The sequence below is a fragment of the Acyrthosiphon pisum genome, chromosome A2 (genome assembly GCF_005508785.2).
Source record: "Acyrthosiphon pisum isolate AL4f chromosome A2, pea_aphid_22Mar2018_4r6ur, whole genome shotgun sequence".
NCBI classification, from domain to species: domain Eukaryota; kingdom Metazoa; phylum Arthropoda; class Insecta; order Hemiptera; family Aphididae; genus Acyrthosiphon; species Acyrthosiphon pisum.
Genome location: NC_042495.1, coordinates 93,373,229 through 93,400,381, shown reverse-complemented (window position 1 = coordinate 93,400,381; position 27,153 = coordinate 93,373,229). Strand labels below are relative to the sequence as shown.

The 27,153-nt window shown below is 25.4% G+C and overlaps 1 long non-coding RNA gene across 3 annotated transcripts; it reads right to left on the bottom strand.

The window, feature by feature from the left end:
* Positions 1–13,801: 13,801 nt before the first annotated feature.
* On the bottom strand, positions 13,802–20,942 carry LOC107883166. Of its 3 annotated transcripts, XR_003839702.1 has the most exons (6): positions 20,604–20,941; positions 19,618–19,871; positions 17,644–17,706; positions 14,501–14,572; positions 14,252–14,425; positions 13,802–14,159 (listed from the first exon to the last, which is right to left on the bottom strand). It is a non-coding gene; the product is annotated as an uncharacterized LOC107883166 (long non-coding RNA). The 3 variants fall into 3 exon arrangements; XR_001679122.2 differs by having other exon boundaries at positions 14,252–14,572; positions 20,604–20,942; XR_003839703.1 differs by lacking the exon at positions 17,644–17,706 and having other exon boundaries at positions 14,252–14,572; positions 20,604–20,942.
* Between the last annotated feature and the right edge of the window lie 6,211 nt (positions 20,943–27,153).

Below are 27,153 nucleotides of genomic sequence, written 5' to 3'. Positions count from 1 at the left end.
CAATATACTAGGAGCCTTTTATTACATTTTCAAGCTTTTTTAATCAACAAATAAAATTTTATTGATATTTTTAGAAAAAAAACTAAAAAAAAAAATGAAAACTGACAATGTCCCTAAAGAGCTCAAAATAAGTCAAAATATTTTGAAAATGTTATGGTGTATAGAAAATGCTAATATAAACATTCAGTCAAAATTTCATGTATCTACGGTCATTTTTTTTAATGTTACACCAAAAACCAAATCAATTTTGTGAAAAATCGATTTTGCGTAAAAATTTCCCGTTTTTCCTTAATTTTTCTTTGGTTTTTCTTGGCGCTTTTGAAAATTACTGGGAATTTTATACCAATGCACCAACGATATTCACTTTCTGATCGAACAAGATACTGAAGTTGAAAATCGTAGCATTATTTCGACTACTTATCGTGTACACAGACACAAAAAAAAAATTTAAAAATTTAAAAAAAAACACTCATCATTGTAAAATCAATACATTCATCGTTCCACTCAGAATCTAAAAATGTCTACCTGAAAGTCAAATTAAATTTTTATGAACTGTTGAAGTTAACATTTTACAAGATTGGTTAATCACTCAATTTTTCATGTGGTGATTTTCTTATTTTGCTAATAGATACTTGACATTTACTCCATATATATATTATTCCTACACTTGATAAGATTTTCAAAATATTTTGAGCTGAAATTTTTAATTTTCAATTTTTTTTAGTTTTTTTCTATATAATATGTCAATAAAATTTTTTTTGTTGGGTCAAAAAGTTTGAAAATTTAATACAAGGCTCCTGATTATTATTATAATCACTGTTGAAAAATATTAAAAATACATTGGCTCAATTATTTTTTAAAAGCAGTTATTGTTCAAATGTTAACAAAATGTTTTCAAATTTCAAATTTAATTATGATTTTGAAGTTAAAATTGTATAAAATGTTTTAACTTATATAGCCAAGGATTGAAAATTTAAAACAAGTTTCTACGTAAATAGGGAAATAAATTACTTTATTCACAATATTATCGAATATACTTAGTAATATATGATAGGCTGACTGACCTTCTTCGCTCAGAATCGTTTTTCGTATACAATGATATTATATCATTGAATTCAAATTTACCACTTTCTATTCCAGTGACCCACTTGAAACCTACTGTACAGCAGAGCGACACCCTCTTGTCCACCTTTTTTATTTTTTAATATTACATGTTACAGGTATAATGATATGGTTTAATATATCTTAAAAATAATGTATATTATATAGGTAATTTATTACCTTTTATTTATTGATCTATTTTATTTTTGTTTAATGATCGCAGTACCTACCTAATCACATTTCAGAGTTATATTATGTTCTAAAAGTTTGATATGCCTATATATATATTATACTCCGTTCCAAAAGAGAATACTCATTCTGCGCACTTTTTCCCCTTCCACCGGTCAAACTTAAAATGCTCATAACTCACTTAAAACTTTAAATATCGTAAAAAACTGACGTACACACACAAATAATACCTGTGATTTTTTATTTATAGTATATGTCAAATGTCAATTCACTCTAATATTAAAGCTTTAATAACACAAAAATGGTTCTGCTCTTCTGCTGTTTATAAGTTGGAGACCAAACGTTCTCATAAGTATTTAGAAATACCTATTTTTTTTTTATAGAAAATGTAAAAAAAATGTTAGCTTAAAGTTAACTTAAAAATATGTTTGCAAAATATTAAATAAAAATACCCACACGTTTTGGTTTGGACAAACATTTAAAAATTGAAAAACGACTTGAACACCATATATGGTTTGGTTTACTATAGAGTAGTAAACTTATCTTTATTATATACGAATGGTAGATAGGATTTATCATTATCATTGCTTATTATTATTTAATAATATTGAACATAATGACGTGTAGTCATACTTAGAGGTGAGCAAAGCGAGCAAGGCCCAACACGACAACACCCAGTTTCTGTATAGTACCTATTCTATCCGTACTTAATATAATAATATACCCGTGTCCTTGCGAGTCTACACTCTACAACCCATCTAAAATAGTGGCCTACTCAACGTGCAATGATAGTCCAATTTTTTTTATGTAAAAATAATAAGTGCAATCTACAAACTGCAATCATTGTTTACCACAATAGCTAACAAATGTTTCAACACATTGATGGCATGCGGAAAACACCTTCAGCTAAAACTATTTATAATGGATAGAGCAATCAGCAATTATTAGATGATTCACGACCTTGCAACATTATTATATTGCATTATTATTGCATTGCAGCAACAGTTCATATAAAAATGTTATTGTATTTTTAGGTGTCAGTTTATTCTAACAGGGAAAATTAACTTCAATATTCATTAAGTTGAAGGTTATAATATAGCGGTCAATCATAAACTAAATTGTAGGAAATAATTTTAAGTTGTGAACAGAGCGAGAAAGTCTTATTGGTTTTATACTTTTATAATTATAATTTATAATATGATTTATTTTTCACAAAATACATTTTGGGGATATTCAAATGGGGATTAAATAAAAATCAAGTTTGGTTGTGTGGACAAATACACTTTAAAAGCATACAATCCTTAAGTATTCCCAGTATCTTTACGTAATTGAGTCTCAAAAAAAATTAACATTACCTAGATGTAATAACTAGGTAATATTGTCTTGCTCACTTTCCTACAAAAAGTTCAGCATAGGTACGTTTTTACTAAACTCGGTTTTTCGGCCAACTGGTTAAAAAATTGCAATCATAGCAAGTCAATCAATAAAAAGTTGTACACTTAAAATGTCTCATTATTTTATCGAATCATTAAAAAATTGACTCCTTATGTTTTTATATAATTTGTGATGTAGTTTATGAGTATATATTGGTTTAGACCAGTATTTTAAACATTAAGTAGTAGGTATATAAAAACATGCGGTTTCCCTTGATTTTGGCGCACGTTGTACAACCGCTAGTTGTGAAAAACAAGTGCCGTCAATGTCCTGTGTTAACCTAGGTAAAAAAATGGCACGTGTTCATAATGCATTTGCGTCACATTAATGCCTCTGAAATTAATAACTATATCTACTATTAATTAGAAACAATCTAATTTATGCCACAAAAAAAAATTCAAGGTTATAAATGTCAACATTTAAATAATAATCTAAATTAAATTGTATTAAATAATCAAACGACTTTGTAATGTTTTAGATAGTTAGATAGTCCTTTCAAAGCTAAAAATATGTATCAATAATATAGGAATCTTAATTTATTACTCATTTTTTTTTTTTTTGCTTTTTGGACGTGTGTGGCTTTTATGATATTTTAGGGTCTTTTTTATTTTATTTTATTTTAACTATTTGTTCAATTTTACCAAATTTTCACAAAATTAAAGAAAATTCACGAGTTTTTTCATTGATGATTTTGAATAACTCACGTCAAATTTTACAGTTCACATTTGTTCAAAAGTTAATAATTTTAAAATTATTAATCTAACGATATATTTGTATTTTTTGAACATAGCAAATAAACAAAAATACATTTTTCCATAATAATATAATTATACCATGTATTGATTTTGTTGTATTTTATTATTTAATGTAGGTAAACATTTAATTATTGAATGCTTTACAATTAATAAGAAAAATTGTTTGTCTGAATATTTTTCTGGCTTAATTTTTTTAATTTTTTTCAATTTTTAGATCATCAATTAATATTTGTTAGGTCTTAAATTTCAGTTCTCTAATAATTAAATAAAAATGGAGAATTAAGTCTTATTTTTTTTTTAAAGACAGTTAGAATAAAGTTCTAAAGGAACATAACATACTTTTATTTTATTATTTTAATAATAAAATATAGGGGCGCAACTAATGGTATATTAAGCTTATTTATTATGAAAACGGGCGTAGCCCAATATCAAGTAATATATATTTTAATGAATGCAATTACTCCGACTAATATATAAATTATAAAGGACACATAATTATAATGAATTAGTAAATTAAACACATTGATGATTAAAATAATATGCCAATGATTGATTAATAAATTAAATTTATACTCACTTTAAACTATTTAGTTGGAAATCACTTCATTGAAACTTTGACTTCTTCAATTTTTTTTTAAATTGTTATATATATATGAGCTCACAAAGAGTTTAAATTGTTATGTTTGTGTATTATATTAAACACGCGTCTTACATTTATTTAATTGTTTTGTTATTATTTTACGTCATACTATTCTACAAAAAAAATTGCGTACCTGACTACTAAGATATGATTAACGATAAAATCTATACTACAAATCAATTGCGTACGAAATATGATATAATTAAATCGTGTTATTATCATTGACGATTAATATAATATAATATTTTGACATTAGAAATTAAAATAATTTTCTATCAATTTTTTACTTATGATTGCTTACCTACTGTTATTATTTATGATACAAGTATTGATACATTTTGGTTACCTATCTTATTTTATTTAAGAACATTTATTAATTTTTCAAAAAAGACTTAAACTTAAATCATATTATCTCCGATTGTTGGTCTGTACATTTTACCCTCCCACTTAAGCCCGTATTCATATAATATAATATATATGTTATAAACCTATACTTATACAAATTAAACAATCATAATTCATATAATATGTAGTTGAATTGAAGATTACAATTTAAAATGAATTAGTTACTTAAATTTTATATATATATATATATATACATATTGAAGATATTACATGAGGATCAGTAATTCAAACAAGTTTTTGAATACGTTTTCATAGGAATAGGTATATAATATACCTACTACCTAGTACCTATAGTAAGATTGAAATTATTCACTATTTTTACTATAAAATCTAGTTTAAAACTAAAGTTATACTAATTAGTAATTAATAATTTACAGTCTTAATGGTTGAATGCCGGATATTATTGTAAATTAACTTGTACATTTGTACCTCAATAATTCTATGTTTTTATATTTTATATATAAATTAAACGTAAAATATAATGTTTGATCTTTGATAAAATATTGATATTAACATAAATATTCGTGGCTTATAAATAATAGAATACCTATAAATATATTGAATAACGGACCTAGATTTTAAAATTCGCTGACCATGGCCCGTATTTTGTTTCAAAATGTGATATAATATTAAGAGACGTACAATATTACGCCCTTGTCGTTACATAAAACGTATAGTTTATAATAGTATTTATACACCTATCTCAATATTAACTAGGATTAGGTTATCAGCAGAAGACGATTTTATCATTGAAATAATTTCTTCTTAAAAGTAATTTTTGACTTTTGTTGAGAAAAATTATCAAACTAATTTTTTTCATAGTTGGATTGACTAAAAAAAATTAATTTTTGAATAAGTGTAATTTGTTTTTCTAGATATAGTTATGGTAATATATTACTAATACATTTAAATTAAGTTTTAATTAATTTTATTATTAAATAAGAATCTAAAAATAATCCCAAAATAAAGTACAAAGCTTACCATCAAGCTAACCTTGGAAAATTATTTTATTGTAATAATTGAATGCGTTCATATTGGATTCTTACCGATTGGTATTATATTAATAACATTCAGGCAATGTGTAGCCTTGACATAAATTCTGTCGAAGGCCGGATTATCACTACAAAAATTAGGGTGGACCTATTTTTATTTTTTATCCACAGAATCTTAGTTAACCCGGAAAATAAGTGTCACCGATAGTACCTATCTATGTTTCTGTCCATAAAAAGGTTCACAAATTTTGTTAAATTAAAAGTTGAAACACAAGGAGCACAAATAGAAATTGCATTATTCAAAGTATTAGTATTCGATATTATAATAATTAATTTTATATATAAAGGTACAATGTACATATTATTAGGTTATAAACTCATAAATAATAAAACTTCACTGTTTAAAATTGACGTTTCAAGAATGAAAAATATTATTTTTATGAAGATATTGAAAATAATATGTTTTTATTTTTTTAGTTGGTAACTTCGGTTGAAACGACGTAGATACGGGAGAAAATAAATTATAAAATATATTGAAAATTTGATTCCATATCTTATAAAGTATTGTCTATTGGTACATAGACAGGGGTTACAAATTAATATTTTTGAAAGTCCACATTGGAAATTTTAAAAATTTTCGAGGGCCATCAAAATTCAAAGTAAATATTCTTAACATATTATATTATAATACAAAAGTAACCTAGTGGAAATAAAATAATAATTAATCTAATTAATTAAATTTAAATAAAATAAAAATGTATAATAATTACATATACCTAGGTAATATAAATAGAAAATTGGGTTAATATTATTGGGAAAAATGGCAAGTCTTGCTCTCAACTAACTGAATGAAATTTTGTGTATGATTCGTGCACTTAATATTTTATATGTAGATACTCAATTTTTGATTTACGAAGTTCACAAATTCTGGACATTTTTCGTCAAATGATTTATGTGAAATCTCATAATAACGTTTAATATTGAATACTTTAAAAACAGCTACTGTCTGGTGGCAAGGTCAGGACCTACCTATTATCGGTTTTTACTTTTTTTTAATTGTCTGCGGGCTAGATATAATTTGTCTATAGGCTGCCATTTTTAGGCTGCTGGTATAGAAGATTAGTATTTTAAACAATTGATACTGAATTTATTTAAATTAATTTTTAAAAATCGAATCTTTTAAGTTTTTCAATTTTGTATACAGCTCTGAAGAAGTTAATTATAATTTACCTATAGCATTTAGGTTTTGAATATAAATTTTGTTTATAAACTAGTTTAAAAATGATACAACAAGTATCAAGGGCCTATTATTACAAATTTATCAAAAACGTTAATAATTTTTTCATGTTATTTTTTATACTGTATAGTGTATGCCTACATTTAGTCAAGCGTTACCTGTAGAGATTCCGACCATAATAATGCATGGAAGATAAATATTTTTCAGTTTTTCATCTATTCGGTATTTTTAAACATGGTAGGTAAATCAAACTGTAAAATGCATAATCTACAAATCATATCCGAGTAATTTTATAAAAAATTCCATGCAAAAGGTTAAAGGCAAAAGGCTGGTAGTGTTTGATCATATTATTTTTTTTGTGTGTGAATCAAAAGACTTATTATAGATTGGTATAATGTAAATAAAGAATTAAAAATGCGATAGTCTTAACATTTTCACATTAACATTCATCAGTGTTTATAAGGTATATTCTGCTTATCCTAAATTGTTTAGTTTTAAATGTCTTTGTATCTAATTCTGTGTCAATTTTTCACCGTGAAATGTTACCTACCTATGATTTACAGATACACAACCAGGTGAGGTATAGAATAGTTTGCTACAAAATAGTATTTATTGCACTTTCTGTTTTATGATTTTAAAGATTTAGCCACAAAGGGCTGGTTTAGTGGTATATGATTTAGATAATATATATAAGGTTATAACCTTTATTTAAATAATATATTTAGTTTCTATATATTTAGTAATATACTTTACAATAATATATTACACTAAAATTGTTTACAAATAAGTAGTCAACTTAATTACGATGTACAGTATTTAAAAAATCGTCCATGTGAAAAAATGTTTAAAATGTTCAAATAAAGCATGTTTACATTTAGGTAGGAACCCAATATAATGGTGTTAAAATATAATAATATTATTCATAAAAATATTTTCGGTTTTTATCTATAGTTGCTAACAGTTACATATAGTTTACAATCTTAAAATCATGATTAGGTTGTCTGCTTTCTCAACAGTACTTATTGCCATTACCGTAGGCTATTAACTTTTTTCTAATTTAATTTCTCTACGCCATGTTCATTTATTACATTATACTTTCAGTAAGAGTGTAAACATGAGTAATTTTTAGGTATTCGATGTCACATGTTTATAGATTAGAGACAATTTATTTTTCCGTTTGCCTTCGCTGATTTAGTTTTATTTAGTTTTTAACGCAGTTTAATGTAATTAAATGAAATAACAATGCCTGGTAATAAAGTCACACAAATAAATAGTAAATAAAGTTTTAAAGGAAAAATTTAGTTAAATTAAATGTGAGAATAGCTTTTCATTGGACTTATGGTTGAATTTTCCCTATTTTATTAATCATTTCAGGTTTCTGATTTACATACGAATTTATTACAATACATTTAACTTAACAAGAAATACAATTTATATATTTTAATGTATTACATTATTCAAATATTAATTTTATATTTTAAAATGTTTTATAAAATATACTGTAATTTCACGAAAATATCGTGTCCACGAGACTATGCGTTGTGATCAGTAATCAGTCCTTTTATATCTATTATTTCTTTATAAGAATGTACCTGCCATGCCGAATCAGTGGCGCCGATATACATTTTTGTGTAACAATTGTATTAGTAGTAATACAATGATTCATTATAGAATGGGACATGTGTGTATTTTAGCTAGTCTGTAGATATAAACAACTTTTATGAAGACATGCCAATATGTATCTATGGGTAAAACAGCTAAAAAAAAAATTAATTTATATTAATTTTAGAAAAAGGGGGCACCTATTAAAGTTTTTATATTATGGAGGTTGGGTGGTTAGATCAGGTCTAATATGATTATTTATTATCAATAGTTTGGTGCATTCGATAAGTGATAATAACACTTTCTTAAAATTTATATTTTATATACCTTGAAAAAAGTGAGCTAATCATTGTTAAATTTATATAACATAATGTTATAGTCAACTGTTTTAATTTTTGAATTTTAGCCTATTAGATAATAATTTGTAATACAAATTCGATAGATTGATTCACCAACATAATTTTTTAAACATTAAATGAAGTAAAATTATTTTACTGTAATTCTTAAATTGTTCTTATTATGTTTTGAAAAATCACTGAGAAAATAATATATATGACAATTACGAATCACTCTACTTTGATGCACACAAAAATATATAGATCATAACAATAAAACAAATATAGGTAGAACACATAATTGTGAAATCTATATATATATCAATACCTTGGTTAGTTAATAATATTTATACAAATATGTAAATTATAATACAGAGATATATACCGAATATTTAAATATAGATTTAAATAAATACTTGTATTTAATATTTTCTAAGATATTTAATTATCATTTTTTAAATAAAACAATTTTTTTGTGGTGTAGACGTATAGTGTCTATATTTTTATTACATTGTTCAGAAATCATAAAGCAGCTAAATATGTAAAGATGTTTTACGTAACGTTTCACATTTTATCACCTTGAAAAGTGTGTACCACAAATAAATGAATGGTTACCTCTATACTTATATTATTACCTCAATAATCAATGAACAAAAAATACAATAGATTTTTGTTTTTTTTCATATAGTATTATTAAAATGTATGCTCAATTAATTTTTTAATTGTTTGGTTAGGCATTGTGTTATTTTATAGTATTATATGAAATTATAAATTACATAATATTAATTTTTTGTAAAGGTATTAATATGAATAAGTAATCTATTAGATTTCAACGATATTATAGAATAGGTAGGTACCTAACCTGTACTTTATTATCACCTCTGTATCGTATAAATTAATATGATTTATAATATTTATATACAGAGTAGGTATGTCTAATAAATTATCATGTCACATTGTCGCTTATATCATAATATTCAATATTCATTTTAAGAGGACGCAACACGCAACACTCGAATATTTTGTCTTACGCCTTGCACGTGCGTAATAGGTATATTAAAATATGTATAGGTACCTACCTACTTTCCTATCACATGTGAATATTAACGGTACGCTTTTTAGGTTATTTTTGGTAATATCTATTAGAAAAAAATTTTACTACTAATACAATTTATTGATAAGATTATGAGAACATAAATATTAAATTAATTATCTATTCATGCGTATTTTAAATCCATCTAAGATAAGTATAATTTAAAACAAATATTTTCTATACAAGTATTTATTTACAAATAAAAATATAAAAATACCTCTACTAATTCAAATTAATGTTTTTACCTACACATATTTTGTTCTAAAATATTTTATTCTCAAACAAAAATGTACCTACTATAGCTGTATATTAAGGTATACAAATGTGTTATGTGGTAGGAGTGCAGGACCCACGTAATTTAACCATGTTATACACGGGTGTAATACAAATAAGATATATGTAACCAGTATAATTGTTGATGCCACTTGAAGATACAATAAAGTATACATAGCAAAAAACAAGTTAAAGTGTATTTAATTTAACTAGTTCTTGATAAAAAAAACTGTACTATACAATATTACCATGGTAGGTATAGTCGTATAAGTATTCCATATTTACAATAAGACTAACATAATACTAATAATTAATAATATACGTTGTATATATTTTGTACCTATATATATGCGCCATAATATAAAAATAAATGTTTAATAACTAAAAATAATGGACATGTATTTTTATCAGTTTTATAATACTATAATTTAATTTATTTAAAAATTACTAATTTTCTAATTTTAGAGGTTTCTATTACAAATGGATTCATGAATGACAAATGACATAACTACATAAGTGTTAAGTTACCTACCGTTATTTAAAAACAATTTTTTTTTAAGACCGGGGAATAGTCACTGTTATTAGAAGTTGTCGAGTGTACCTCGTCATTGAGAAGGTCACTGTAATGATAATATGTTACGTTTTAATTAGATGATAAATTATTGCATACGAAAAACGATTTTTGAGTGGAGACTAATAGTCTAGTAGATTGAACCAATGTTTGAAAAAATTGAATCACATATAATATAAAAATAATTATAATATTACGATAGTTGTTGTTAATTTATTAGTCAATACCGTTAAACTTACCGTTGAATGACTTGAACGCTGTGTAAAAGTTCGTGGTGCCTATTATTGTATAATATATATAGCTTAAAATTAATCAAAATAATTTAAAAAATGTATCTATAGTAAATATAAAATATGTAGAGCAAAATGTGTTGTATGTCCGGAATCTCTAGAAATAATATTTTTTTAAATTCAACAAAATAACTAAAATAATTAACTTTTGTTTAAATATCCAATTTTGACAAAATATAAACTTTAAACTTTAAACGATTATGAAAAAAAGTTGAGCCTATCTATATAAATATTTTTTAATAGCTAGGTATATAAAATGTTTAATTTGAGAAAAATCATATTTTAATTTTGCAAGCTTTTTGTCCATGCATAAAAATTTTGATCAACATCTAAAGAAAAAATGTTTAACATTTAAATTTTTTAATTCCAGTAAATAGCTTAAAATATTTCTAAATATTTTGAAAGTGTTATTGTGTACAGAAAATGATAATTTAAGTAGTATTATCAATAGAGAAATGTTTCAAGATTCAATATCTTCAATAGTAGGTACCTAATTTTTGACTAATAATGAAAATCGGTTGAGGACAAATCGTTATTTTATACGTTTGAATATCCAATGCCGTCAAGATCGCTTGTTCAAAATGACGAGGCTTTACGCTTATTTTTTTTTAATTTCCAGTAAAAAAAATACGAGTAATCTTTTATTACATTTTTAATCCTTATATAAGATGTAAACTATAAGTTTATACATTTATAACTACAAAATAGTTTGAAATTGTTTGTGTTTTTGATGAATGTTGCAAAATGTTAAATTTTATGCTTATTAAAAAAAATTGCAACTTTGTATTTTCAATATTTTTTACCTTTAGCAGAACAACTTATATGAAACCAGCTTGTTGTGATTTCAATTTTCAATCAATTTTAATCTCAAACAAAAATATTGTAATACATGTAAATGTAATTAAAATAAATTTATAAATAGCACAAAAAGAGCCAAATGTTAAGAAAGTTCTAATATAAAATATATTTGGTGATAAACTCAAGTCTCTACAAACCGTATTGAATTACTACAAAAATACAAAATTACCCCTTTTCCTTAGTAAAAATTTCTCCAGTCAGAATATTAGATACACCAATAGTTTAAATTTACACCCAAAATATATTTACATAAATTTGCACAGTTGCACCAATTATTAATACATTCATAATATATTAATAACATGGGGCACATTCCATTTAGATACTTAGATGGGATTCTTATATATCTTAATTTTAGCAGGTAGTTCACAAGGAAGCGATCTCTCTCTATTTAACGTACCATCAAAGTATCAGTATTTTAAATTAATAAATACATAAAGTATCCGTTTATGCCGATATGATGCGTATCGTGATAGCACTTATGACAACATAGAGCTGTTTAAGGACCCAGGACCAAGTATATAACAGAATATAATCTTGAATAAGTGAAATGAACAATTCCCCCAACTTTAACAGAAAAAAATATTAATATTTTGCACTACAAATATAATATATAGGCTATAGGCATCATACTTCTCAAACGATTAATTTCGGACTCTTACATTAATCCAAAATGTAAATCACCTAACAGCCGACTATAGGTATTATTTTAAATAAATTCATACTTTCGATTTATACAAAATCAGAATTATATAAATCTATGTTAGGATCCATTAGAATATAAATTTATGGTGTAGATACTATATACACCACCATTTAAGTGTCAAACCATTTCAAACCTGTACGGCTGTACCATCCAATATCTGTAAGATTCCCAATTCATTTTACTTACTCCCCGAATTACTGTTGTGCTATTCATAACTATGTTACGACTTCTTTAAACTATATATACATTATAATATAACTTACACGTAACACTTAATATAGGTACTTTCAAATATATTTGGCCATTTTTTTTGGTTGAATTACAAATATTTTTAAAAATGTATGTCTTTCACTTTTATTGTTAAAACATTTTTTATTTTCATTACCAAAGATTGGATATTTAATACACGATAATCCAAGAAACAATTAGCTAACTATCATTCATACATCTTAATGAACTAGGTATAGGCGCAAATGTCCATAGCCCTCCCAAACATTTCCTACATTTTATTTTAAGCTTTTTCGATATTATCAAAGTAAGGCCCTATTAGCCCCCCTAAATCTCAAACGCTATTTGCGCCTATGTAACTAGGTAAGTACTAAGAAACGTAGTTAAGCTGAACATTTATCACGTGATAGGTACGAAGAAGCAAAAGTTAATATTATGTAATAAGTTATTATTAATTTAAATTAAGTCTTGTACTCAGCTTTATGTTGAAAAATACATATTATATTAATAATATATACTGACTGGTTAAATATATCCAGATATTTGGTGTTGGACACTTCACACTTGTATTACTTGGCTCGCATCAAGCAGATGTAAATTTTTCGTACCTAGTGATAATGTGATGTTTAGAATAAACTCAATACAAATTATAGGTACATATTTTTTTTGAAGATTTGTATATTAAATAAATGTCAATAGAACAAATTTAAATTTGTTCACCAGTACTAGTCCAGTAGGTATAACATTATAACCGTAAAATTTTAAGATTTAAAAGTCACTGTTATAGTGTTATTCAAATTGCATATATATTATGTGCATTGTGCATAACATAAATATAATGTATATGTTTCATAATACATACATTATGAGTTTAAAAAGAACTCATACTTATAATCTTTAGTATTTCTGTAAAGAATTATTTTTATACTGATTACTACTTCTGTTATAAAGTGCTGCTATTGGGTGGCTTCTTTTTTTCAAGCGCCGCAGGTCAAAAAAAAAAAAATAATGTACATCCGCATACATGCTTATTGTAAATTTAAATTACAGATTGTATGTTTTTAAAATAAAGTTAAAAAAAAAAAAAAAAAAATACTGATTACTAAATTAATAAAGAATAACATATTAGCTATACGGCTATAGACTATAGTATATTATAGTATCCTAATTTTGAATCAATTATACTTATGTGCGATGTGTGACAATTTTACTATGATATCAAGCCACAAATATTGATTTTAATCCATATTTTGTATAGGTACTTAGGCAGTTATTGTCTGTACAGTAGTCAGTAGTAGAAGAGTTCGCTTTAAATTGACTGTCTTCCAGCAAGGAAAAGGTGCTGTCGCCTCTAGTGCTCGAGGTCATTGACCGCATGGTAAAAAAAAAACCAGTTCATCATTAGAGACACAGTGACACACTGAATGGAACCAGACATCCAACCTGACCACTATAATGTTATTTAAATGATCAGCCGTTTGATATTCTCAAAAAATAAAAAACTCATATAAGTACATTAAAAATGTTTAGTCACATACTCACATCGCACAGCAATGCGGTTCGTTTAGTTTCATACAGTTGACTGTACGGTGGTTAGATGTCACGCAATACCTATGGGTCAGCAGGATGATCGTCCAGAGGGAATACGGATATTACCTAAACCTTGTTTGTTATGTAGATCTTGTTTAAACAAGGAATGGGCAGAAAGGTTATAATCTAAAAATCATGATGCGTTGAGCAGGTTATAGGAATAATCGCTCTTAATCATTAGTATTTGTATTATTAACTTACGATATATGACAAAAATGATGTAAGTACTTCATGTTGCCGATAAAATATAACTCACCTTGACCACGATGGTAACTAAAATGTATCAATCATTGATATTTATTAAAATAGTACCTATCTTTATACATAGGTACTATGGTTGAAACATTATGATAATTTTAAAACATTTTTAGGAACTATCTCATACAATTTACATTTATGAACACCTAAGTAAGAATATAGTCATATAATAATTTGTACAGTTATATAACATAAAATTACGAATAGACTAAATAAGAATAACTCAAATAATATTAAAGTTATTAAAATAATAAATTATATTACTACAAACGTTTATATATATATAAACTACTTACAGTTATGTAATTATATATTATGCAGAATATTAAGTATTTTAGTTCTATAGCGCAAGATATTTTTTCGAGAGTTAAAATATAAGACAGGTCTTACCTACCAAGTCCCTTCTAGAGGATCTATAGATGATAATCTCGATTATGATAATTAGGAAATTAAATATTTTATCAGTGTAAATTCAATTTAGAATATATTAATATTGTATGATGATGTGTATCAAATTATACCTATAGATCATTATTAGTTACACATTATTAGTTTTACGTAAATTGTAAACTATAAGTTTGCTCACACAAAAAAACATATGTTTGAAAACCGGCTTAAGGAACCACTACTACTAGATTTTGGATTGTAAAATCATTGAAGAGGGGAAAACCAGACCCACACAACATATAACTAACAGATTTTTGCTAGAAGTATTACTTTCTCCGCAAAGACGATGCTCATTGAAACTAGCTGTCAAAAACATGCTAATTTAAAAAAAAAAATGTAACTATATGTACCTAATAAAAAAAAGGTTACTAACCTTCTCTGCACTAAGAGTAGGTATATACTATTATACTGCCTTATATTTGTTTTTTTATATACAAATTGTGTAAATTGTTTTTGATTCAGAAATACTTAAGGTCAAATATAGGTTTGGAGTGCTAAATCAAAAATGTATTTATTGTATAATACACTAATACGATTACTAAAATACATGTCATACGAGCAAATGGCCACAGATAAATTCAAAACCTTGAAAAATATTTCAAAATAATATTTTTACAGTTCGTTGACTTTATATACCGAAAGGTTATCAGCGTTGTGCGTTCAAAAAAAAATCCGACAACATTCGTTAGCGATACAAATAGTGGACAACTGGTTAATTTAGGCATGTGTTATTTTTAAGGACGGATTTTTTTTAATTTTAATTATCATATACTAAACGTTAGGGGTGGTTAGGTTTAGGTATACCTAACGTATGTCTAAACACGTGCACGTGTAAATAAATTGAACGCGTGTCGTTGTCAAATGGGTACCGATTCACTTTCTCTCTCTGGTATTACTCAGGTCTTTGACCCGTTTAAATAACGCACACCTCTCAGTTGCGGATTCTACCAGTAGCTAATAGTAAAGAACTTTATTTTGAACTTTATATTATTCTATTTCTAATATTAACAAGAAATACAAAATATTAAACTTAAGAGTACTTACTTCAAATCGTATGATATAATGTATTAAAAATATAATTTTAATTTTATTAATTAATTGAGCTATGAGCTATAAGCTATACAATTTTAATTTTAAATATTGATTTAAGCACGTATTGTAAATACTAGGTATTTCATGAGAACATTTGGTACATTTATTATTTACACTATAGTTATAGGTATATAGGTATTAAGAATTCATAATGTTGTCCAAGTAATTTAAATATTATTTTTTCTGTGTTTTTAATTTTTACAAAAAACAGTAACAAAATTTCAATATTAGTCTAAACAATTAATTCAAATCATATTTTTACAAGGTACTAGCATTAGACATTTGATGGGCATTTTCCAATGTAGGATTAAGAAAGCAATTAAATTGTTCAGAGTCTTACCATATGATCTTACCATAATAGGAATTATAAATATTTGCCTTATTAATCGATGTTTCTATTATTAGTTGGCAGGTGCTTACATATTAATTTAACAAATAACAGTTTATAATCGATTCAAGAAGATTCAGACTATTTTAAAACTTACTTTGATTTTCAAATATTCAATAATTTTACATAATATATGTTTAATATTTTTAGTTCAATGCCTTACTTATTTTTAAAATAAGAAATTAAAAATTGGTCGAATTAATGTCTAAATAACTAGATACTACTTAATACTAATTATTATTACTTTTAAATAGCGATTTATAATATATAAAAATAAAAAAATAAAAAATTTAAATAGTATATTATAAATCACTTGTTAAGTATATAATATTTAAATGTGTGTATATATTAAGAAATTCCTTAGTAAAATATAGAAGGTGGAAAGTTCCTATTAGTTTAGGATTTAAACTAGAATAAATTCTAAGTAATTAATTTGTACTTTAATTTTGTAGTACTTTATGAAAAAACTAATTTAAGCATCTAGCATCTAGGTATATTTAAATATTTGGCAATTGATTTTAAATGTTAATACACATATATTAATATTTAATAAATAATATTACCTACTATTATTATTCAATAATTGTGCGGCAATCTATTTTTTCTAATACAACGCTGAACGCAACTGGTGCGAAATTGATGTTGAAAAGAGTTGTTCTTTATTATACATGGGAGGAGTTTTATTGGGTCGTTTGCAATTTATTTTATTTTATAAAGACCGGTTAACCGCATAAAATAAACACTGTTGATTTATTGTCATGCATGCTCTTATTGATAGCTGATTAGAGGGGAAAAAAATAACGCACCTTACTAATCTATTAGCTTGTGGTGGTATAACAACTTGATACACTAAAGATGATACACTGGACATTTTATCTCAACTTTTTTTAACCTAATATTTTGTGTTTAATCCCTATGTGTCCATTCCTTTTTGACCGCATTCTTTTATGGTACACGTTTGAAGTATAAAATTACAAAACCGGACCACTGGTCATTGTTCATAAGATATTTTTAGCAATGAGTTTTTAACTTTTATAAATATCTTTTTAAAACCTGAATTTTTTTTATTTTTAAAACGGAACATTTACTTGTTGAAACTGTTACAATATTAAATAATTTAAGAATTAGGCATAATATAATTAATAAGTAATAACCATACCCATGATGACGATGATGTTATGATTCGACTGTTATGTTTACTTAAAAATTGTATAACCCACACCTAAATAAAAATAAAAATAATTGATAATTAATATAACATTGATATAATTTGTTAATAATAATATATTGGAAATATAATACATAATAATATAATGACGTATAGTATTTATGTTTAATCATTTGTTAACTATTATATAATTTTATTAAACTATTCTACTTTGTACAGTTAGAACTTGAAGTCATGAGTTATGATTGATAGTTGGGTAGCATGTGAATAAACAATTGATATTCGTGATTAGAATTGTAATATATCTATTAGAAGTAGGTTCATTATTGCAGGCCAAGCGAAATATTAACTTTTATGAAAGTGAATAAAGACCAAAATACACCTATTGAATACAGTTTTCAATTTATTGTATTACTAACTAGTAACTACCATTGTTAAAATACGAAATGTCAATTGCATAATTAAACTGTACAGCAGTAGTACCCATCCAATTGGATACCTCGTATTATATAATGTTAATGGCGATATAAGCACGAATTCGTATGGGATATTTGGATTAGAACCACGGGGTATTAATGGTATTATTATGTCGTTTTATAAGATACCATAAAATGTTATTTGATAAGCATAAAAAAAAATATTAAATAATTTCTAAAAAAAAAGTGGAAGACTGTGGATTTAATGGAATACAACGTGAATTATAATGATGTGCCAATAACAGCAATCTGATGCGGAATGTTCTTTTACAACGAAATGTGGTCGACCGTCAGTGAACACGGTCAAGTGAAACTTCAAGGCATTCTCAACATTGTCAAAAATAGCCATTACATAATCTGTATAGTTATTTGTAATTTGGCACAAATGATTATCATTTAGCCATATATTGTGTAGGTATAACAGCATTATATCAATTTTTACCTGACCAAATAAATTACTATTTCATAGTTTATACTTATTTATTAAAATTAAGGGTTTTTTTAAATTTTTTAAATATTGTACACAAAAAGTAAGTATTTGAAATAATTTTCATAGGAAGTTATATTTTATTACTCAATAATAATACTTAGAACATAAAATGCTTATTGACTAGGTATAGGTACGTCTATACGCATGTAGATATAAGAAAAAATATTTATGCACCTAAAGTATTGTCAGTTTTGTAAATTTGAATACTATAAAAAATTATTTGCAGAAAGGTAACTAAAAAAAAAATTTTGAAATTTTAACACTCAGATTAGTTAGGTATATAAAAATAAAATATAAATAATATATTATTTGTATATTTAAACAAATTTAGTTTTAGAATATTTAGTATTAATATTTACCTGGATACATAGGTATAACGTATAGGTTAGGTTGTACCTATAATACGTAAATCTATAGTGAAAACGCCACTGAGTAGTGACTAGCATCTACTTTTGTCTATTTTTATAGGTACCTATATAGATATAGCTGTCGTGTGCCATATATATATATTTATATATATATACTGATTTTACAATGTATTACGTCTGTACTCTGCGTCGTACACTCTTTTACATAGTAAAGTAATTAAAAATCATGTACCAATGTTCGGTTAGAAATTGAACAAACATACAAACAAGTTTTTCAAATGTTTCTGCAGTTTTTCAGAAAAATGCAAAGTATCGATGCAAAAAATATAAGCAGCCGCGGTGGCGTAGTCAGGAGAGGGGAGTTAAGTAGAAATAAAACTAAATATTTTACAGTTTTCGTAGGTATATAAATAATATAAATAATAATATTTTATTAGGGTTACACCACTGTACGGTGGTACTCATTTTAAACTATAAATCCTTACAGTTTTTGTATATATAAACGTGTAGATACAACTGTTCTTCAAATCATTTAAGAAAAATATGTATTTATTATAACTTATAAATTAAACATTTATTCCTAATATACAATATTTGAATTTTTTATAATTAAAAATATAAAATCACTTACCCTGCAGTAGACCGCCCCACTCAACTTTGGTATCAGCGTTTTTTTTAAGTAGTCTTCACGGCATGGCACTTGATTGAGATAGAAGTGTGTCAATGCCATTCATAGTTAGGTTTTCAAATGTTTAAATAACAATATAACACGCTATAGATAACTGTATGTTTGCAGTTTGCACATAATATATGCAATAATTGTTTTCATCTCATTGCATTAAATAATAAATTGTAGGTTTTAGCTTTAATAAAAAAGCGTTTAATCTGAAATAAAATTGAACAAATATGTTACTAAAAATAATTATCTATTAACACAGTTGAATACATTCACACTAATGTTTAATTTAATGCATGCATGTAGATACTCGTATATTATAATATGTAATAATAATATAATATTTAATATATTGTTATCATGTTTTGTCAAATAGTATAATGCTAGGTATAATCGTAATGAAATATATCTACCTACGTCATTATTTCATAAAGTTCACAGATTTCAATTTAAACAAATTTACATCAAATATTTACCTTAGATGCACACGAGTCATGAGATAATAAAACACATCGTTCAAATATAGAATAGGTGTACCTATAATTATTATAAATTATAATAAATTATAAATACATACCTATAAATTGAATAATTATTAATTAGTAAATATATCGGTAGTTAATAGTATTTGATGACGTATCAATTGTAAAATAACAATATCTAAGAGTCCTACTAGGTATATCAAAAAAATTGTAATATAGTAAATTGTTTTCCAAACGTATATTATTTAGTTATTTGATTTATACATTTAATAAGATTATTAAACATTTTAATACAGCATTCTAACATTTTCACTACCTATGATATTTTTAGCTGTAATGGGGCAGCAAGATTATATAAATAATTTATAGCTCCAAAATTATTTTTGAAATTATATGGCTTACTGTTGTTTTCAAATTTAAAATAGGTATTTATTAATAGTAATAAATAATTTCTTGTACCGGTGTTAGTAATGCAAGATGTGCGCACAACATCCAGTATCCCACGGTCACTGTATCCTGGAGGGCTGAGACCAGAAATATTGTATACATGTGTCATGTGTGTTAAGTACATACGACCTGACCATACCTAAACCCAAAGTGTTTATAATTATATCGACTGATAACCAGAGGAGGAATACGCTCTTTTTGAAGTACAAAAATTAAAAATGTAATGCGGCTATATATAATCAGTGAGTACTGAGTACCTTACACCTAGAACGATGTTAGTTAAATAAGCCCGAACAAGATTAAAATAATTGTAATTGCATATAAACATTTTCCAAAAATCTAATTTAATTAAATGTACAGGGTAAAAGTACCTATATTATAAATTATAATAGTCTATATTCTATAGATAGATGTTACTATATAAATATTACATTGTAAACGTGTTACGAATATTTAATTAACATCATACTCTATATAATATTAAATTTTAAATTCCAATATACAGAGTGATTCTTTAGCATGCACACCCCTGTTTTTCCCTTTAATAGCACATTTATTCAAATTTAGATTTTACCTAAAGACCCTATTTTTATATTTATGATATTTTTTATACTATTTAAGGATTGTTCTGTGGCAATACAAACTTCTATTTTTCAAACGAGAACCCCCCTTTTTTTAAACTAAAATTGCAATTTGGGTTTACCTATTGTTAAATTTTCAAACCCATGTGAACATAATATAATACCATATATTATTGTCGGGTCATCATGATATATTACCGTACAACTGATGGTAGTAAATTAATAATTATAATACAGCATCAAATTCATCGGAATTCGTTTTTGCCAAACTAATAGTATACATAGGGATTCGAGTCTTGACTATATTATTACGTCAAAGGTGGCACGCGACATATAACACTCACATAAGTAGAGGTGGTATAATATGTACATCTGATTTCGTGACCCTTGTAGTTAGGTATCGATACAACGGTAATCGGTGGAAGCGGTAGAAGAGACTTGACCCAAACGGGGGTAATCGTCGCATATATTTATTATTATTATTATTATTATTACTATATACTTTCGTTTCTATACACGTTATATGATGACGTAGGTATTTAAGGTATAAGTACCTACTCAATATGCGATGGGGCCAACGGACGACGACGACAACGACGACGTAGCAAATAAATCGAGTAGGTCCGACGTATAATGACGTCATTATATTTTTCTCTACGTACCTACATTAACCTTACTCAACTGTAGCGGCGGCGATGACATGATATTTATGTTGTTGTTTTTGTTTTTGTTGTAGTTGTTGTGGTTGTGGTTGTGGTTGTGGTTGTTGTTGTTGTTGTCGATGTCGTTACTTTTCCATAATATTTTTGTTGCCAACCTACTCATCTTTGGATCTCTGTCTTGTCATTCCTCATTTCGATTTCAAGTTCAGTGTCAGAGTATTATTATATCTAAAGATTTAATTTTGACATTGATGCATAGGCACCTAATTTAATATCATAATATGCCAGTGGTCATGGTATTTTTAATGGATAATAGTTTCATAATGGCAAACTACATATTAGTATGAATATATAGATAATATTATAATAGCTAGGTATGTAGATTCTACAATAGGTATGTTTTTTTTTTTAGTATTTTGCCCACAGTTAGGACTTAATGTCTTTACTCTTTATAGAGATTTTTTTTTACAAAATAGTTTGATCTAACTAATCTTTAAAAGTTCCCAATTACGAAAAAAAACTGTCACTCCCATTTTCAACCAAATGCATAGAAATTTTTTTTGCTAATTAAATGATGGGTCTTATTAATACTCATAATCCGATTAATGACGCCAGGGCCACGATAACTATTAAGTATTGCTTTCGAATTTAAACGTACCGCCAACCACCCAAGTGACCAAGTGACTAGTATATATATAGAAGTATGCATAATACAACTCTTGTATCAGTAATTTTTTCATATAATATAGACTATATTTTTTATAAGTTATTAGATATTATGTGTAAGTAAGTATGTGAATAATGATTAATAATTCTCAGACAGGCAGAGGTTGAAAAATATCAATAAGTAATAATTTAATATTAGGTCACCCAATTTTTAGTTTAAAATTTTTGATTTAGTCTAGAAGCTTTATAAATATGTTTAAATAACCAAATTGCTAAATAATTATTGTAGGACGTAGGTAGTTTATTATATATTAGGTACCTATTCAATAATTATTATAATACTCTGTACTTTAAATACGATGTAAAATAGTCATGCAAAGACTAATTCAATTTATTATTGTTTTGTTGTTTTTTTAGATATTTTCATAACATTCAATCTATAGATTATTGTCTTTACATCAAATGTTATTAATCATCAATATTTTGAGAGAAAATAAAATGTATTATTTTATTAATTGCAAAGAAACAAAACAATTTCTAGATACAGGTACAGGTTCATGAAACATAAATTAGGTATATTAAGCTGATTACAGTGCTATTACAGGTCTCAACATTTATTATTATGGCTTAATAATTACTTTTTTATCTTAATTTATTAATTATCATTAAAAATATTGATGTTTGGGGGATTTTTCAAGTAAGGTAAACGTTTAATATATGTTTGTTACTAAAGTTCAAATTTAAAATAGGTACTATGTTGATAAATATTCGCTATACATTTAAAAAAAATGTTTAGTATAATATTACATGAAAAAAAAAAATAATAATATTACAATAATATAATATTTATTAAAGTGTTATAAAATAATACGTCAGAATCTATTAACTCAGACCCGTGCTATGTCCGAACAACTCTTGATTTTTATTAAAAACGAACCTATTTCATACAAAACACACATTGTTTATATTATAATCTAATGTTTTATAGATGGGTAATGCACCTTCTACAACAAATTAAACCAAAGCAAACTTCAATCTTTGTAAATATTTATAAGTTTAAATGTGGCGTCCAATGTCCAATGCCCTCTTACGCCGTGGACTTTGCTTTTATAAAAAACAAAAAAATTGTTAGTAAACTAAAATTTAATCCAAAATTGAATTCTATACATCATGATTTTAATTCACTATTTCACTGCATACACAAACACAACATTTAATTGGTAATAATCTTATCAAAGACTTTCATTGAAGCTTAAGAATTACATACCAGTTTAATGAAAAAACAAATATGAATACCTACACAAATTACACATACTAAACGTGTAGTGATTAAATTAGCTGAATTAATTGATTAACGTGATTTTTGAGTTTTTTCAAGTATTGGTAGTAACTAGTAATTATGTAATAAAAACCTAATATGTAGGAATATAATGTTTTAAATGAGTTAATTTTTTTTAAATTAATCGTATTCCTGTTTATGAATCTTAAATGATTTTTCAACTAAAGTATTAATAAAATATAAATTATACATTTTATAATTATAAGTAATAACATTATCTAGACAAGAAAAAGTAATAACACTACAATTATTTATCTTTAGTTGGAGGTAATTTTAACGACTCCGAGTAACACATTTGTCTAGATTTTACTGTAAAATTAAAATATCAGTTGGATACTTTTAATAGCCAAACATATTTAATATTTATTTATTATAATATAATTTTGATGTCTGATCGGAAACAATAAAACTACTCGTATACAAAATTGATCTATTCATGAAAAGTTGTATATTTCATGAAGTGGAAAAGGTAAATAATATACTGTGTATACAATACACAGTAATCTAATATATAAATATTTAAGTAATTTTATATATAACTAAAAATACTTACATAAAAAAAAACAAAAATTTTACGCTCAGCAGATCAAGTTGGTTTAAAAATTAGGGGAATTGACTTCTTATAAAATTAAAAGTTAATAATTAAGATTATTATCTAGGAAATATCATAGTATTTTATTATATTTTAAGCGAGTTATGAGTATTTTAAGATGTACAATTATATATAAGTATTTGCTTTGAGGATTTTTATATTTATAGTTATATTATTTCTTCTCTAAATTTGTACGGAACCGCAGTTAAAAATTGAAAAAATACCATGGGTACGATGGTGGAATGATACACTCCATACAATATTTTCATAATTTTTAAATTTTCATTTTAATAAACATTGTTGTTGTGAATTTGTGTAATTATGTGACTGAGATAGACATTTTTTCTAAATTATATTTGAGACCTAATTATTATGAACACATATAAATGTAAAAATAAAATAAAATAATAACTCATAATATGCTAAGACACGCGACAATCAAGACAGTATATGTAGTATGTACAGTGTTTATGATGATACTAAATGTATAGTTATTTAATAGTGTATGATAAAATTCTGTGACAGACACTTGTCAATTAAAAACTATTCTATAACTAATAATTACAATTTATGTATAAACAATAAACATAATATTTTAATATTGATTTGGTAGCACGATGTCATCAACTCTTTCCATATACTATATTTTATGTAGTGTTATGGGTGTTCAGAGAAATATTATGAGTACATATTAGGTTCAAAAATATTGATTTCTTCAAAGTATAACAATATAAATTTATATTAAATATGTAGGATATTACAAATAGTTTTAGATTCTGAGCGGAGCGATGAATGTATTGGTTTTACAATGATGTGTGTTTTTTTTATCTTTGTCTGTCATCACCTGTTAGAACAGTAAAAATGCTTAGATTTTATTCAACGGCGTGTTTTATAATAGGAAAGTGAATCTAGTTGGTACTTTGGAGGGTCAAAAGTAAAAATTCCTAATTGTTTTCAAAAGCGCAGAGAAAAACAAAACAACAATTTTTCGACAAAATCGATTTTGGCTTTTGATGTAACTCTAAAACAAATGACTGTAGACACATGAAATTTTCACTAAATGTGACTTGTTTTGAGCTGTTTATGGACATTTTCAGTTTCCTATTTTTTTTTTCTATAAATTATAAATAAATTAAATATTTCTATAAATTATAATACAATTTTATTGGTTGGGTCACAAAGCTTGTTAAAATGACAGTTAAAAAATATTAAAAATACATTGTCACAATTTTTTTTTTATAAGCATATAAAGTTTGAATTTTAACAAAATACGTTGGTACAAATCACGAAAATGTGCAAATTATTTTGTGTTAGAAATTCATAAAAAATTAATTTTTAAATCTAAGATTTGAAAATTTGTATACAAGATTCCTCATAAGTATGTCTATCTTTATCAAAAAAATGTCTCTTGGAAAGTCAAATTAAATTCTTATGAGCTTGTAATTGATATTCACTGGATTTGTAATGTAGCGATTTTCTTATTTTGTTGTATTTAAAAAACGAATAACTGTAGATAATGGAAATTTATACCATATGTTTATTTTATCAATTCCTATACCTTGATAACATTTTCAAAATATTTTGACTTATTTTAAACTGTTTACGGACATTTTCAGTTTTCCATTTTAGATTCTGAGTGGAACGATGAATGTATTGATTTTACAATGATGTGTGTTTTTTTATTTTTTTTTTATTTTTTTATTTTTTTATTTTTTTATTTTTTTATTTTTTTTTTTATTTTTTTTGTGTCTGTGTACACGATAAGTAGTCGAAATAATAATACGATTTTCAACTTCAGTATCTTGTTCGATCAGAAAGTGAATATCGTTGGTGCATTGGGGAGGTCAAAATTTAAATTTCCCAGTAGTTTTCAAAAGCGCCGGGAAAAACAAAAGAAAAATTAAGGAAAAATGGGAATTTTTACGCAAAATCTGTTTTCGAGAAAATCGATTTTGGTTTTTGGTGTAACTTTAAAATGACCGTGGATGCATGAAATTTTGACTGAATGTTTACATTTCCATTTTCTATACACGATAAAATTTTCAAAATATTTTGACTTATTTTGAGCTCTTTACGGACATTGTCAGTTTTCATTTTTTTTTTAGTTTTTTTTCTAAAAATATCAATAAAATTTTATTTGTTGGATAAAAAAGCTTGAAAATTTAATAGAAGGCTCCTAGTATATTGTTTCAAAGGCAGATGAAAAATATTAAAAATCGTTAGTCACAGTTTTTTTTTATAAGCATTTAAAGTTCAAAAAATGACAAAATATGGAAAAATCACGAAAATTTGCAAATTATTTCGAGTTATAAATTCATAAAAATTTTTCTTTTTAAATCTAAGATATGAAAATGTAATACAAGATTCCTTATAATATTATCTACCTTTATCAAACAAAAAATATTTATAAGAAACTCAAATTAAATTTTTATGGGCGTTTGAAATTCATATTTTTACAACATTTGATATTCACCCGATTTCTTACGTAACGATTTTCTTATTTTGTTGTAATTGAAAAACGAGTGACTGTAGAAACTTGAAAATTTCACCGAATGTTAATATTAGCATTTTATATATACGATAAAATTTTTAAAATAATTTGACTCTTTTTGAGCTGTTTACGGACATTGTAAGTTTTCAATTTTTTTAGTTTTTTTTTTCTATAAATATCAATAAAGTTTTATCTGTTGGGCCAAAAAGTGTATACATTTAATACAAAGCT